At 32.4% G+C, this 13,075-nt stretch overlaps 1 protein-coding gene across 10 annotated transcripts in view; it reads right to left on the reverse strand.

Moving 5' to 3' along the window:
- spict (magnesium transporter spict) overlaps window positions 1-13,075 on the reverse strand; it is a 119,498-nt gene that overhangs the window by 56,962 nt on the left and 49,461 nt on the right. Inside the window, exon 1 of one of the 10 annotated variants that reach the window (XM_035351322.2) lies at window positions 7,465-7,620. The exons of 1 other annotated variant lie outside the window; for it this stretch is intronic. The gene's annotated coding sequence lies outside the window, so the exon portion shown is untranslated. Of the gene's footprint in view, window positions 1-3,731; window positions 6,565-6,801; window positions 7,222-7,464; window positions 7,621-13,075 lie in introns of those variants that run through there. 8 more of the 10 variants (XM_035351325.2, XM_085807224.1, XM_085807225.1 and 5 more) reach the window with 8 other exon arrangements.

The following is a 13,075-nucleotide window of genomic DNA, read 5'->3' on the forward strand; positions in this document are numbered from 1 at the left end:
CTCTGATATAAGTTATATTATTTCTTTGAACAGTTTAAGAACTAATAAAAGAATGTCTTCTTATTTCTTAATTTTCTAGTCTTGATAGAAAATTTAACTAAGATGCTAATTCTCTAAATCTATTTAGCAATAACTGTAGCTCTTCCATGAATAACCATAAATGAAAGACTTGCACAATTCAGAGAGAATTAAATTTGGATAAAGCAGGAAAAAAATTCACAATATGCCTCTCATTCATCAATAAACTTTACAACAGGAGATGGAGCATGGAAAACATAAGAAAAATAAAGCAAGAAACTAACATGGTATGTTTCATTTTTAGGCATCCCCGCTTAGTTGTTTGATATCATTCGAATGAACTCTCTTAAGTTAGATTTACTGAAACAAACTCTAGGCGACTGCCATGCTTTCCAAATTTCGTTCATGAATTTTGAAAACTTTTGTTATGACGAAACTGAAGCAGTCTGAACTTTAATGGGAATTTTTACATCCAAAATTTGCAGTTAATGGGAGCGTTTCAAAACCACTAATGAAGCCAGCATTTCCTGGGCAAATTCAGCTTGTGTACTTCATTACCTAAACATTAATCAATGTGACCATCTCAGTTTCAACTCCAAGGCACACTGCCTCATACTGTGTATGTGATATTGTGAAACAACAGCAATTTAAAAAATAAATTAATGCCTTTAATTCTTTTCTTAATTCAGCTGAATTTTTATCATACAAGATATTTCTGAATCCATTATCTTAAAATCCATGCAATGAAAAATGTGCATTAAAGAAATTGATTGTAGGATGGAAATAAAGTAAAATACAGTCAAAAGTCGTTAATTCGGACACTCATAATCCGGAATGATCTATAGTCCGGACCTCAAAGCTACAAACTTTCTGCGCAGGCGTTTACGAGAGCGCATGAGACCCTTACAGCTGCGAATATGTTTGTGCGCATGCGTGTTTAATGTGTAACGGAGTTATACGCTAAGCTAAAGTTATCTAATTCAGTTAATGTTGCAGATTGCGTTGTTCCTTAATCTTCGAATTGGATCCGGCTTATTATTTTTTGCAGACTGTTAGAGCAATTTTATAAAAGTAAGCTTGAACTTTCGATTATGTCAAATAGAATTTCCCATATATATTTACTACAAAGCGAAAGTATGTTTTGAAATCCGAAATCTGTTTATCAATTTCACGCTGCTCTGCGGCAGAGGGGGGGGGGCAGAAACGTCATTATTAGATTATGATAGATTAGAAAGATTATGTCAAATAGAATTTCCGATATATATTTACTAATATGTAATTTGTATCTACAAAGCGAAAGTATGTTTTGAAATCCGAAATCTGTTTATCAATTTCACGCTGCGGATTGGAAGTTGATCTGTCAGCACTATCCTTATCTTCAGAGCAGATGTTTTTATTTTATTTGGTTTATAATTTCGTACTAAGTGTAGTATTTCATCTCGATATACTCCGTCTTTGATATGATTTAAATCAAGTTCCTCGTCATTATAATTCGCTTCCGATAGTGAAGAAAGTGACCCAGAGGTTATTGAAAACGTAAACATTTCGATTGACAAATTAGTCGGTATTCTCAACACAGCAATTATAGGACTTGAACAGCGGAACTTTGTAACTAAACAAGAAATTATGTCTGTTTAATAGAATTAAAGAGAAAGTATTATCACATGAAACGAAGCAACTTACATTGAAGGAAATGTTTAATAAAGTAAACAAATAAATATTAAGCTTTTTCTTTTTGTAAATTTTGATACCCTTTAGATCATAATTGTTCTTTATTTCATAAATTACGGTTTCATATTTTTAATTTTGTAATTTCTGCATGCCATCTTAACAGATTTAAACTGATGATCTATAATCCGGAATTGCCGAAGTCCCGACGAGTCCGGATTAACGACTTTTGACTGTAGTTAATTCATACTTAAATGAATTTTGCTGTATATTACATTAACACTATACTGTGTTAAATATAAACTAAGAATTGCCAACCTAACCAGGGAAATGGCTCGAGAACTGATCAATGAAAATCAGACAATTGGCATATGGCACCCAGAATGAAAACACCATGAATACTTTTAAATTAATATAAGCTGTGTTAACAAAGATATGAAAAAGTATGCTTCTAGTTTCAGGATCTAAAATTAGTTGTAATTTCTTTTTGAAATAAATTTCAAATTTTTCATTGCTCAGCACTGCATTTACAATAGCCTTTGGTCCTACAGTTATACCTTTTATTCAGGCTGGGTACGTCTCCTAGAATTCAGCTTCAAAAACTCACTTTATCATACATATACATGTCTATAGATAAGAAATAGGAAGATAAGGTGGCCACAGATAGAAAGACATGAATATAAAAATACATGAAAATAAGGAAACTACAGATGAAACTTCCAAGTTGCAATCCCACTAGGAGCACTAATTTTCTTAGCTGTTTTTTTTTTTTTTTTTTTTTTTACACAACCGTGAAATAAGAAAATTCCCTTTCCTGTATTAAAAGTTAAAAACTTCCCAAGGTATACAAAAAAAAAAAAAAAAAAAAGACACACACTGACACCATTGCATAGTTATTTTGATTTTTGGAAAGCACATTTTTTCTATGCAAGTTAGAAAGAAACTTTTCATGTATTACTTTGCTTCTTTTACAAAGAAAAAAAAAAAAAAATCTACTTATGTTTCTTTTCTAAAAGTAAATAAACATCCACAAAAATTTTATATCACACTTATGCTTATAATAGCACTGAAACTGCACGAAAAAGAAAATGAAACACAGTTGACCCTTGATGTGAACAGGGATCAGGCATGAACATCCCAGGATGTTCATGCCAATTCAGGTATTTTAGACTCCACAAAAATTTACAAATAGTCCACTGCTGACAGAAGCCTACTTTCACTAACATAAACAGTGAATTAACACATATTACTTATGTTTATATGTATTATGTGTTATATTGTTATATTAAAATATGCCACAGAAAGAAAAAAAAAATTCTGAGAGAGAAAATTCATCAATAACTCTGCAGTGTATTTATCCTTAAGTCCTTTATTTACATGCTCGGTTGTATGTCTGTCAGTACTTGCATTACTATTACCCAACAGATTACAAAACTATGTGCACATGTTATACATAATGCTCACATTGGATATCAAAAATTAAATGTTTGGAAAATCTACAATATATATTAAAAATTATGTTTTCTTCAAATGTCTCAACTTCTAGTAAGCAATGCCAACACAATTAAATGCATTTTACAAGTGTTTTCTAAAGTTTACAGTAATATACTGGCACAATGACAATTAACTGAGAATTATATAAAAGTACACTTTATTACAATGACCAATTTATTGCACTGAGATATTTTGCAGACTAAGATAATATATTATGCAAATATTCACAATATCTGATCTCACACCAGTACTTGCAGAAGGTAGTTATACCATTATTTTACTGACACAGTAAGTACTACAGATAACATCTGTTTACATTTCACTCACTGCTAATGGTCCAATGTGAAGTCTGCAAGTGTTTGTATGGAATCATATTGGTAATTAACATTTTGTACTAAATTAGCTTCTGTAACCATTTTATGCATGCATGGCATATTATATTTTTATGGTTTACTTTATATCTGTAGAATGTGTAATACATCTGCTTTTTTCAAAGATCTAAATCATCCAAAACAATAACAAAAAAAAAAAAAAAAAAAAAGTTCACATACAGGCAAAATCACTCTTTAAGCTTACACAATTCAACTTTACTGTATGATTAAAACATCAAATGGGATTTCAACACTGCATACTTGAGTCTTAATTTCACATCAAAGTAGTCTGACCATATGTACTATTCTGAGTGGGACACTACTGTTTCTTGACATTTTCTGGTCACCCCATTGTTTTGATAAAATAACTTTATTCCATTAAAAAAAAAAAAAAAAAAAACCCCTACGAATATGCTTTTACCACTCAACCATAAATTACTGTTCATAATCTATAAGCATTATCAATATCATGAATGCCAAGTTAACTATGCAGCTGGATTACTCAATTTGTTGATCAAGACTGATATTTGTTGTATTCAAAGTGAGGCAGTATCCTGAGTTTCTGTTACAAAAACTGTGAGGCAGTTTGATAGAATGCCTCTAGCTGATAAACAGATACAGAATTCTTCTTAAATGTATCAAAGTATTAATGTTGAAAAAATATTTACCATTATGAATAATGGACAAAGCAGAAATTTAAAGTAGGAAATTTAATTCAGAAATCAAACAACAAAAATCAGCGTTATATTTACAAAGTTTTCACAGGACTAGTTTCGATGGTTTTACCGAACCACCATCTTCAGCTGCAAAACCGCAAATGAATGAAGGAAATTTAAGTTAGTAAAAACTAAACTGAGATACAAATAAGTATTTTAAGTCTTAGGTACAGAAAAAAAAACCAAAATGCTGTTAACTAACTTCAATAGAGAAATATGCATAACAGAATGGTGGGAAACACAGTTCAACTCAATAAGTGAGAATATATTTTTATATGGTTTTGAAAAGAATAATGAAAAAAACATTCAAATGATTTTTCAAATGAACGGCACAGCTTTAGTATTAGTCCTTTTTGTCGCGATAAATGAAAGATTATGATAACTTTGTTATTTATGGTAATCCTAAATACTGAGCTGAAAAACATTCCGCCATTTCTGTCCACGTAACTTTAACGAATTTGGTCAGAGCTTTGATGGCAGGAGGGATAAATTGCATGTTTTTCTTAGTTATTTTCATGTTAGTAAAGTACAACATTTAAAATATTTTTAAAATAGCCACATGAGTCTTGACATTTTTTCATATGTCAACTCTGCATATTATAAATTTTACGCCCCCCCCAAAAAAAAGAACACATTTTTAGTAGCATGAGGTAAACTCTTGGTGTTTCCTTTGCTAAGGAACCACATGCAAATTTAGACTTTTAGATGTTTCTTAAAATGGGCAATGATCAAAATTATCATGGTCTAAAAATACTTTTTTGTCTCATTTCTTAAATTAGAACTATAGGGATGTGTAATTGCATGAATTCATAGACCAAAATTAGGTTTCATTATTGCTTTTATAACATTTTTATAATTTGTCCGACTATAAAAAGTATAATGTTTCTTAGATTATGGAATATATTGCTTATAATTTACAGTTCTCAAATTTTATAAATCTCACAGTCTAATAGCTATATAAGAATAACCTTCACTGAGTATTATTACTTTTATTGATAGTATGTTGACATAACATTCGACTTTTTATTTTAAATTTTATGCAAATTTTCTACATTACTTAAACATTTAATCTAACAGAAATCTGAATTTTTTGTAATAAAAATTCTATACTAAAAGTAAGAGTACAATTTACATATAAAAATTTGATTACATGGCAAGCAATTAGATACTGATTTCAATGTCTTTAAATGTAATTATTATAAAGTTTAGATATATTTTTATTAAGTTAAGATATGCTCTTATTCTATTAAAAAATTTAAATGTACTGAACAGAAGGCACACAATGTGTTTACGACTCAGTCAACCACTTGTGGCAAGATAACTTATGATAAGAATTAAGTTCAAATGTAAAATTTAAATTCAAATAAATTTGTAGCCAAAGGCTACACAAATCAATTTAATGCAAAGTTGGTTCAAAATGTAACCAGCATGGAATTCAATTATCAGCAATTATAAACAGGACTGAAGACTACAAATCTTATCCTATCTAGCAACCTAGTAGAATGGCCTCTAAAGGCAAAACACGGTTTGTTTTACAAACTAAAAACTTCATTTGGATTTTGGTGGAAGAACGGATGGGGAAACTAACAGTAAAAATCCCAAACATAAAAAAACTCTGGTTACAAAATAAAAGAACGTTACATTATACTTTGTTCCCTGATAATTATTCACTACATGAAATAGTGTAATGCATTTTTGTTTGCATCATATACAAATTATTTATTTTATTTAAATGCTGTCCAAAACTGAACAGGATTTTGCAAACATATTGACCATATTTTTCGACCTATAGATGCAACACTTTTTCACTTCAGAAGAATTAGAATTAAAAAATAAGAAGAGAGAACAGTATTTATGAATAGAAAATAAATATATATGCTAGCTAGCAGAAGGGTGCCTTCATAAAGGACATTTTAAGAGAAACTGGCTCATTCACATTGCATGTAAGGAAAACCACAAAAACTCCCATATAGTCAGCCTGAACTACCACTGTTCAGTGGCTTATCACTTCACCTCTAGTGGATTCCAATGACTGTTCAAATCTTTCACAGAAATCATCAGTTATGATGATTGTTGTTTTGTATGATTACCATTGGTACAAAATTTACTCATTATAATAATTTAATTTTAGCATTTAAATTATAATCATAAATTACTTGTAATAAATTGAGTGATTAAAAAATACACACTTCTTAATATTTTTTACCATTTACAAAATTTAATCATAAAGTATTTCTAACACTGGTACAAAATTTACTCGTTATAATTTAATTTGATTTCCTTCACTTTGAATTTTTTTTTTTTTTTAATTTTCTTTTAATAACAGAATCTAAGAAACTAAAGTAACATATACTAGTTTGAAATGCATTTATTAACCTTTTGTAAATTTCATTATTCATAACATAAAAATTAACCTTTTGTAAATTTAAAATATTAGCTAAATACTAATATAACATAAATATTAACTAATTACTTAAAAATTAATAATATAATATAATACATTAATATTATATTTTGTAATTTAAAATATTAACCTTTTGTAACTTTCATTATTCACAACATAATCACTACCATAAGTACATTTACGGTAGTGTTTCAAGAATTTATCATAGCAGTACTAGAAATGTTGAAAATTTGAGAAAGACTGTTTTTTCTAATTAAGAGCTTATTTTTTAAGGTTGTTATTTAGTCTAGATCGGGTTTTGTTGACAATCCGCCATTTTTTCCCGATTTTCAAAGCCGGGTCTACCTTAGCGACCAAAGTTTGTTGCCAAATCAAAAAATCGCCAAAAGGACCAATACTAAAGCTGTTCGCATTTGGCACAATAATGTTAATGTTTATGCCATAAAAAAAATTTGTCATATTTGTTATTATCAACCGTCGTCCTGTTTATGCAATTCCAACGGTCAATCTATATAAAGTGATATAATTTATACGGAATGAAGACTGATATCTAAAACATTTACTTTAATATAGCATATACAAAAATATAACTGTTGATTGACAGGAGCTTTTACAGAACAGGGGGGAAAACAGCGTTTTTATGAAATCAGATAACAAATATACAGAATGTAGTCAGAATTCGTTTTTCACACAACTACGTAATAAGAAATACTACTGATATGACACATGGAGACAACTGAAAAAAGATCCTTTTACACAACACAAAAAAGAATAAAATATACGAAAGAATTACTAGAATATATAATCAACTTAAAAAAAAAACTTCATGTCATTTTTTAAGTCTGCTTATCTGCGAAAACAATCAATAAATTTCAAGATTTATTTCGGTTAATAACACCTGACGCCTCCCTGCCGTCAGCAGATGCCTATACAGACCCACTACTTTATCCAAACAATTAGCGTCTCGCTTTAGCAGAGATTATGCTTCACGCATGTGCAGTAGAGATACAGCATGGTAACCTTCCTCGCTTGGCGACGAGCAAGGAGGTTTTTTAAAATTATTTCTTCTTTTAATCTTACCACATTTATAGATCTTTTTTGGGCTCTACAAACGGGATTATGATTGATATCTATCTCATGTAAATCCAACCAAGAGTCTCATCGATCAAAGCAGCAAAAATACTTACCAAATTTTGGAGCTTTACTTTAATGTCCTGAGCTAGGTCCTGCATATTCAGGCCGGGTAGCAGTCCAGATTTCTTTTAAATTATCCTCTTATAGATTTCCACAGTATCGGTCTGGAAATTAATTTGTGCGTCAGCGTATTAGCTGTTTTTAAGGAATTCAAATCCCATTTGACATTTGCCTAAAGGTGATGCTTCTGGTTCTTCAGCTGTATGCTTAATGCTACAGGGTCTATGCATCCACAATAGCTATTCTGTCTATTACGACTCTTTCCCCTACAGCTTCAAACAACCTTCAGCTCCATAAAATTTATTAAAAAAAAAAAAAAAAAAAAAAAAAAAAAAAAAAAAAAAAACCTTTCGTCAAGAAACTGCTCGGTATGTCGGTATCTAACCATGCAACTGAATCACTACCATTTAACACTACAACACGCCGAATAAATACTAATTCAGAAGTCAAACAACAAAAATCAGCGTTAATTTACAAAATTTTCACAGGACTAGTTTCGATGGTTTTACCGAACCATCATCTTCAGCTGCAAAACCGCAAATGAACAAGATAGGAAATAATGTTTAGATAAGATAAGAAAGCCTGGACAAGAATAAGCAAGTGGCGCCATCTGTTGGCGAAACCAGAACTAAAACATAATTTCTCTAAAAGCCGAAGGCAAATTTGGATTGGAATTAGGATCGTTAACTAGAACAGAAAGATTTTTATGAATGTGAAATGCCTCTAGAAAATCCAGTTCTCCAATGGAAGATGTTTTTTGAATAATTTTGGCAGCAGAAAAATTGAAAGTGTGATTTTCGGACCAACAATGTTGAGCAACAGAAGACTTCTGTGTTTCCTTTTTTCTAACATATGCCTCATGTTCTTTGACGCGAAATTTTAAGGCTCTCTTAGTTTGGCCAATGTAAATTAAACCGTACTGGCAAGGAATCCTATAAATACCCCAGGATTTCATATCCGGAATGGGGTCCTTGAGTATAGAAGTTGGAATTTTATTGATGGGAGAATAAACAACCCGAAAGTTAAATTTCTGCAAAATATGTGCAACTTTATAGCTAATTGATGGAAAGAAGGGAATGACAACAGAATTTTTATAATCTCCTAAAATAAGAGTGTGGCTTTTAGTGTGTTGAGATGAGAATTTTTTAACTGCTTGATTAATAATGTTGGGTGAAAAGCCCCTGTCAATAGCTATTGCTTTTAAATAATTTAGTTCTTCATCAAGGGCTAGTTTGGAGGAGCAAACTTGAAGAGCACGGAAAACATAGGAATAAAATGAAGCTAACTTTTGTTTAGTCGGATGACATGATTTAAAGTGTGGTGGAAGGCAAACCGATGAAGGTTTACGGTAAACTGTAGTACTGAAGTTGGATGTGTTACGTGTGACCAGAATGTCGAGAAACGGAAGAGAAATGCAAGTCTCAAGTTCAAAAGTGAACTGAATAGCAGGATCAATAGAATTCATTGTTGAAAGAACTTTATTTAAATCATCTTTATTACCTTCAAACAGGGTAAAAGTATCGTCTACGTAGCGGAACCATGCCGGGAAGTTTAAAGTTTCAAACAATTTTGATTCATAATAATGCATGTAGATATCAGCCAGGATGGGACTGAGGGGGCTTCCCATGGCTAATCCCTCAGTTTGCTTGTAATATTTATTTTGGAAAACAAAATGTGTTTGTTTCAAACAGAGTTGAGTGAGAGAAATCCCCCTCAGTCCCATCCTGGCTGATATCTGCATGCATTATTATGAATCAAAATTGTTTGAAACTTTAAACTTCCCGGCATGGTTCCGCTACGTAGACGATACTTTTACCCTGAAGGTAATAAAGATGATTTAAATAAAGTTCTTTCAACAATGAATTCTATTGATCCTGCTATTCAGTTCACTTTTGAACTTGAGACTTGCAATTCTCTTCCGTTTCTCGACATTCTGGTCACACGTAACACATCCAACTTCAGTACTACAGTTTACCGTAAACCTTCATCGGTTTGCCTTCCACCACACTTTAAATCATGTCATCCGACTAAACAAAAGTTAGCTTCATTTTATTCCTATGTTTTCCGTGCTCTTCAAGTTTGCTCCTCCAAACTAGCCCTTGATGAAGAACTAAATTATTTAAAAGCAATAGCTATTGACAGGGGCTTTTCACCCAACATTATTAATCAAGCAGTTAAAAAATTCTCATCTCAACACACTAAAAGCCACACTCTTATTTTAGGAGATTATAAAAATTCTGTTGTCATTCCCTTCTTTCCATCAATTAGCTATAAAGTTGCACATATTTTGCAGAAATTTAACTTTCGGGTTGTTTATTCTCCCATCAATAAAATTCCAACTTCTATACTCAAGGACCCCATTCCGGATATGAATTCCTGGGGTATTTATAGGATTCCTTGCCAGTGTGGTTTAATTTACATTGGCCAAACTAAGAGAGCCTTAAAATTTCGCGTCAAAGAACATGAGGCATATGTTAGAAAAAAGGAAACACAGAAGTCTTCTGTTGCTCAACATTGTTGGTCCGAAAATCACTCTTTCAATTTTTCTGCTGCCAAAATTATTCAAAAAACATCTTCCATTGGAGAACTGGATTTTCTAGAGGCATTTCACATTCATAAAAATCTTTCTGTTCTAGTTAACGATCCTAATTCCAATCCAAATTTGCCTTCGGCTTTTAGAGAAATTATGTTTTAGTTCTGGTTTCGCCAACAGATGGCGCCACTTGCTTATTCTTGTCCAGGCTTTCTTATCTTATCTAATCATTATTTCCTATCTTGTTCATTTGCGGTTTTGCAGCTGAAGATGATGGTTCGGTAAAACCATCGAAACTAGTCCTGTGAAAATTTTGTAGGTATAACGCTGATTTTTGTTGTTTGACTTCTGAATTAGTATTTAACACTACTTCCACGTGAAAGCAGCTCCCCATTTTTTAGCAATACCCTGTTTAATTACAGTTGACAGGCTTTCTCCTTTTTGTGATGTGACTGACCTTTCAGCACCCCTTTCAAGTTTAAACGATTCGACTTATTTTCTTCGACATCAACTTTCCTTTTAATATCTAAATCTTTTGTCATACCTTTTTGTCGATCGTCAGCTTACTTAGATAACCACTTATTATGCCGGTGATCGTACATTATTCTCCCTTCGAACCTTACGTTACCTTCCTCTCCAAATATGTTGTCGAGCCTAATGCCGAACTTATCACCATACCTGTCCCTACATTTATTTCTGTTCAACCTGTGAATTTCACACTTTATTGGGAGTACGAGCAGTTCCTCCAGTGTAAATAGATTCCGCAGTTCTGTTTTGTTTTGCATGGGAAGTACCAATCTCGTCATGATCAAATGTACTACCTAGCTATCTGGTTTTCTTCCATAGAATAATTGCATGGTTTCCACGTTTTATAATACAAACGAAGCCGTTTCTTCTCCTATCATCTGATACTTTCCAGTTAATTCCGACTCAATGAACCCTATCCTTTATTTCAGTGAATGCTTTTAATGCAGCATTAACAGATTTAAATTCTAAATCTTGCTTCCTGGTTCATCTAACAGACTTTTCCTAATACCTTCGAATAATTTCAGGGAGTGCACACTCAAAGCAGACGCAGGTACTTTCTATTGCTTTATATGGGTGCAAAGTGGTTTTTGAGGTCTTCTACAAAACTGAAGAACGAGCTTCTACTATCAAACTGACGGATGAATTAGTTGAAGGTCGTATGTCCTGTAACAAATACGCCAAACTTTCCATTGGGCTTGCCGGCACCCCTCCAACCTGCAAGCTATCAGAAGTTAAACTAAAGCTCGCATTTTCTCCAGGTATATATAAATATGTCTACTGGCTATTCGAAAAAAACATCGCCGAGAAAACAACGCAACGCGAAAACGTCGTTATACAAAACATCATGGAAGAAAAGAAAACAAGGAGAAAACATCGCTGTTCTAAAACATCATTGTCCAAAATGAATTGGTTAAAAATATGGCAGTTTTGGAACATCGTTGTAGAAAATATAAGGGTAAAGAATAAAGCTCCTGCAAATTATCGCATAACGATAATATTGCAGATATACGTTTTACGAGTTTCAAAAGTTGTAAATGTATTTACATTGCGCAAAAAACAATGGAACAGTTCTATATATCCCTTTCTATCTGGATAATAAGTTTGGATTCAAAGGCATAATGGTTTCCACGTTTCCCATGTGAGAGGTAGCGAGTTCCATCCGACCTTTTAAAATTCATTGAAAAATTATTGGTCTTAAAAAGTAATGGAATCAATTAAAAATGAATGAATAATAAGATATTCAGTTAAAAACAATTTTATCTATTCAAATTAATTATAGATTAAATAATTAAAATACAGTGAAGAAAAAATGATTAAAAATAATATTTCAAAAACTCGTCGCCACATAATGTATCTTTGAAAAGATGATACACTCGTCAACCTGTCTACGTCACTTCCGGGTAGATTCATGATGGCGCCAGTGACATCACTTCAGAGTGTCATGTGATCCATGATGTCGGTGACGGAGTCATTTCCGGGTATCACATGACCCAAGATGACGACGGCTTAGGCCTTTTTATCATCTCCTCACTTCCGCCTACCGAGGATCTTCGGTTACTACTAACGATTTTCTATAAAAGGGCTACGGCAGTACTTTTACATCATCAAACCACAATTTCAGTTACATCACCAAACCACAATTTCAGGGGTTTAACGTAGCAGACTTCCTCGTGGTGCACCCTAGGTAATGCCAGGGCTAAAGAAAAAGAAGGGCTAGGTCATCCGTTTGAGGGGGAACGATGCCGACACGAACCCAGTTGGGAAGCAATGTGACGTCACTGGGTTTGTCGCCTCGTCTACTGACCAGAGCTTCACAATGCGAAACCTTAAATATTTACTTCTTATTTCTTTGAAAGAGGTTTCTTTGACTTGAAAATTATAGCTGAGGATATTTTTAAAATGAATTAGTGTTTGTAACGGGAAATTATTCAAAAAAATGGAGCCCTGTGCCGTTGCTACCTGCGGTAATGCGTACCATAATACGAAACAAACGAACGTGATATTTCAACAATTTCCGTACAGAAACCTTCAGTAGACGAAAGAATGGCAGCATAGCAAGCATACGTTTTTCTGTTTTTATTTTTATTATTATTATTAGTATTTTAAGCCCAAAGCCAGCCAAATTTCGTTTTGGCATTCTGCGTTGAAT

This window comes from Stegodyphus dumicola, chromosome X1, assembly GCF_044657685.1.
Source record: "Stegodyphus dumicola isolate Sdum_Otavi_A_Nest chromosome X1, ASM4465768v1".
NCBI lineage: Eukaryota > Metazoa > Arthropoda > Arachnida > Araneae > Eresidae > Stegodyphus > Stegodyphus dumicola.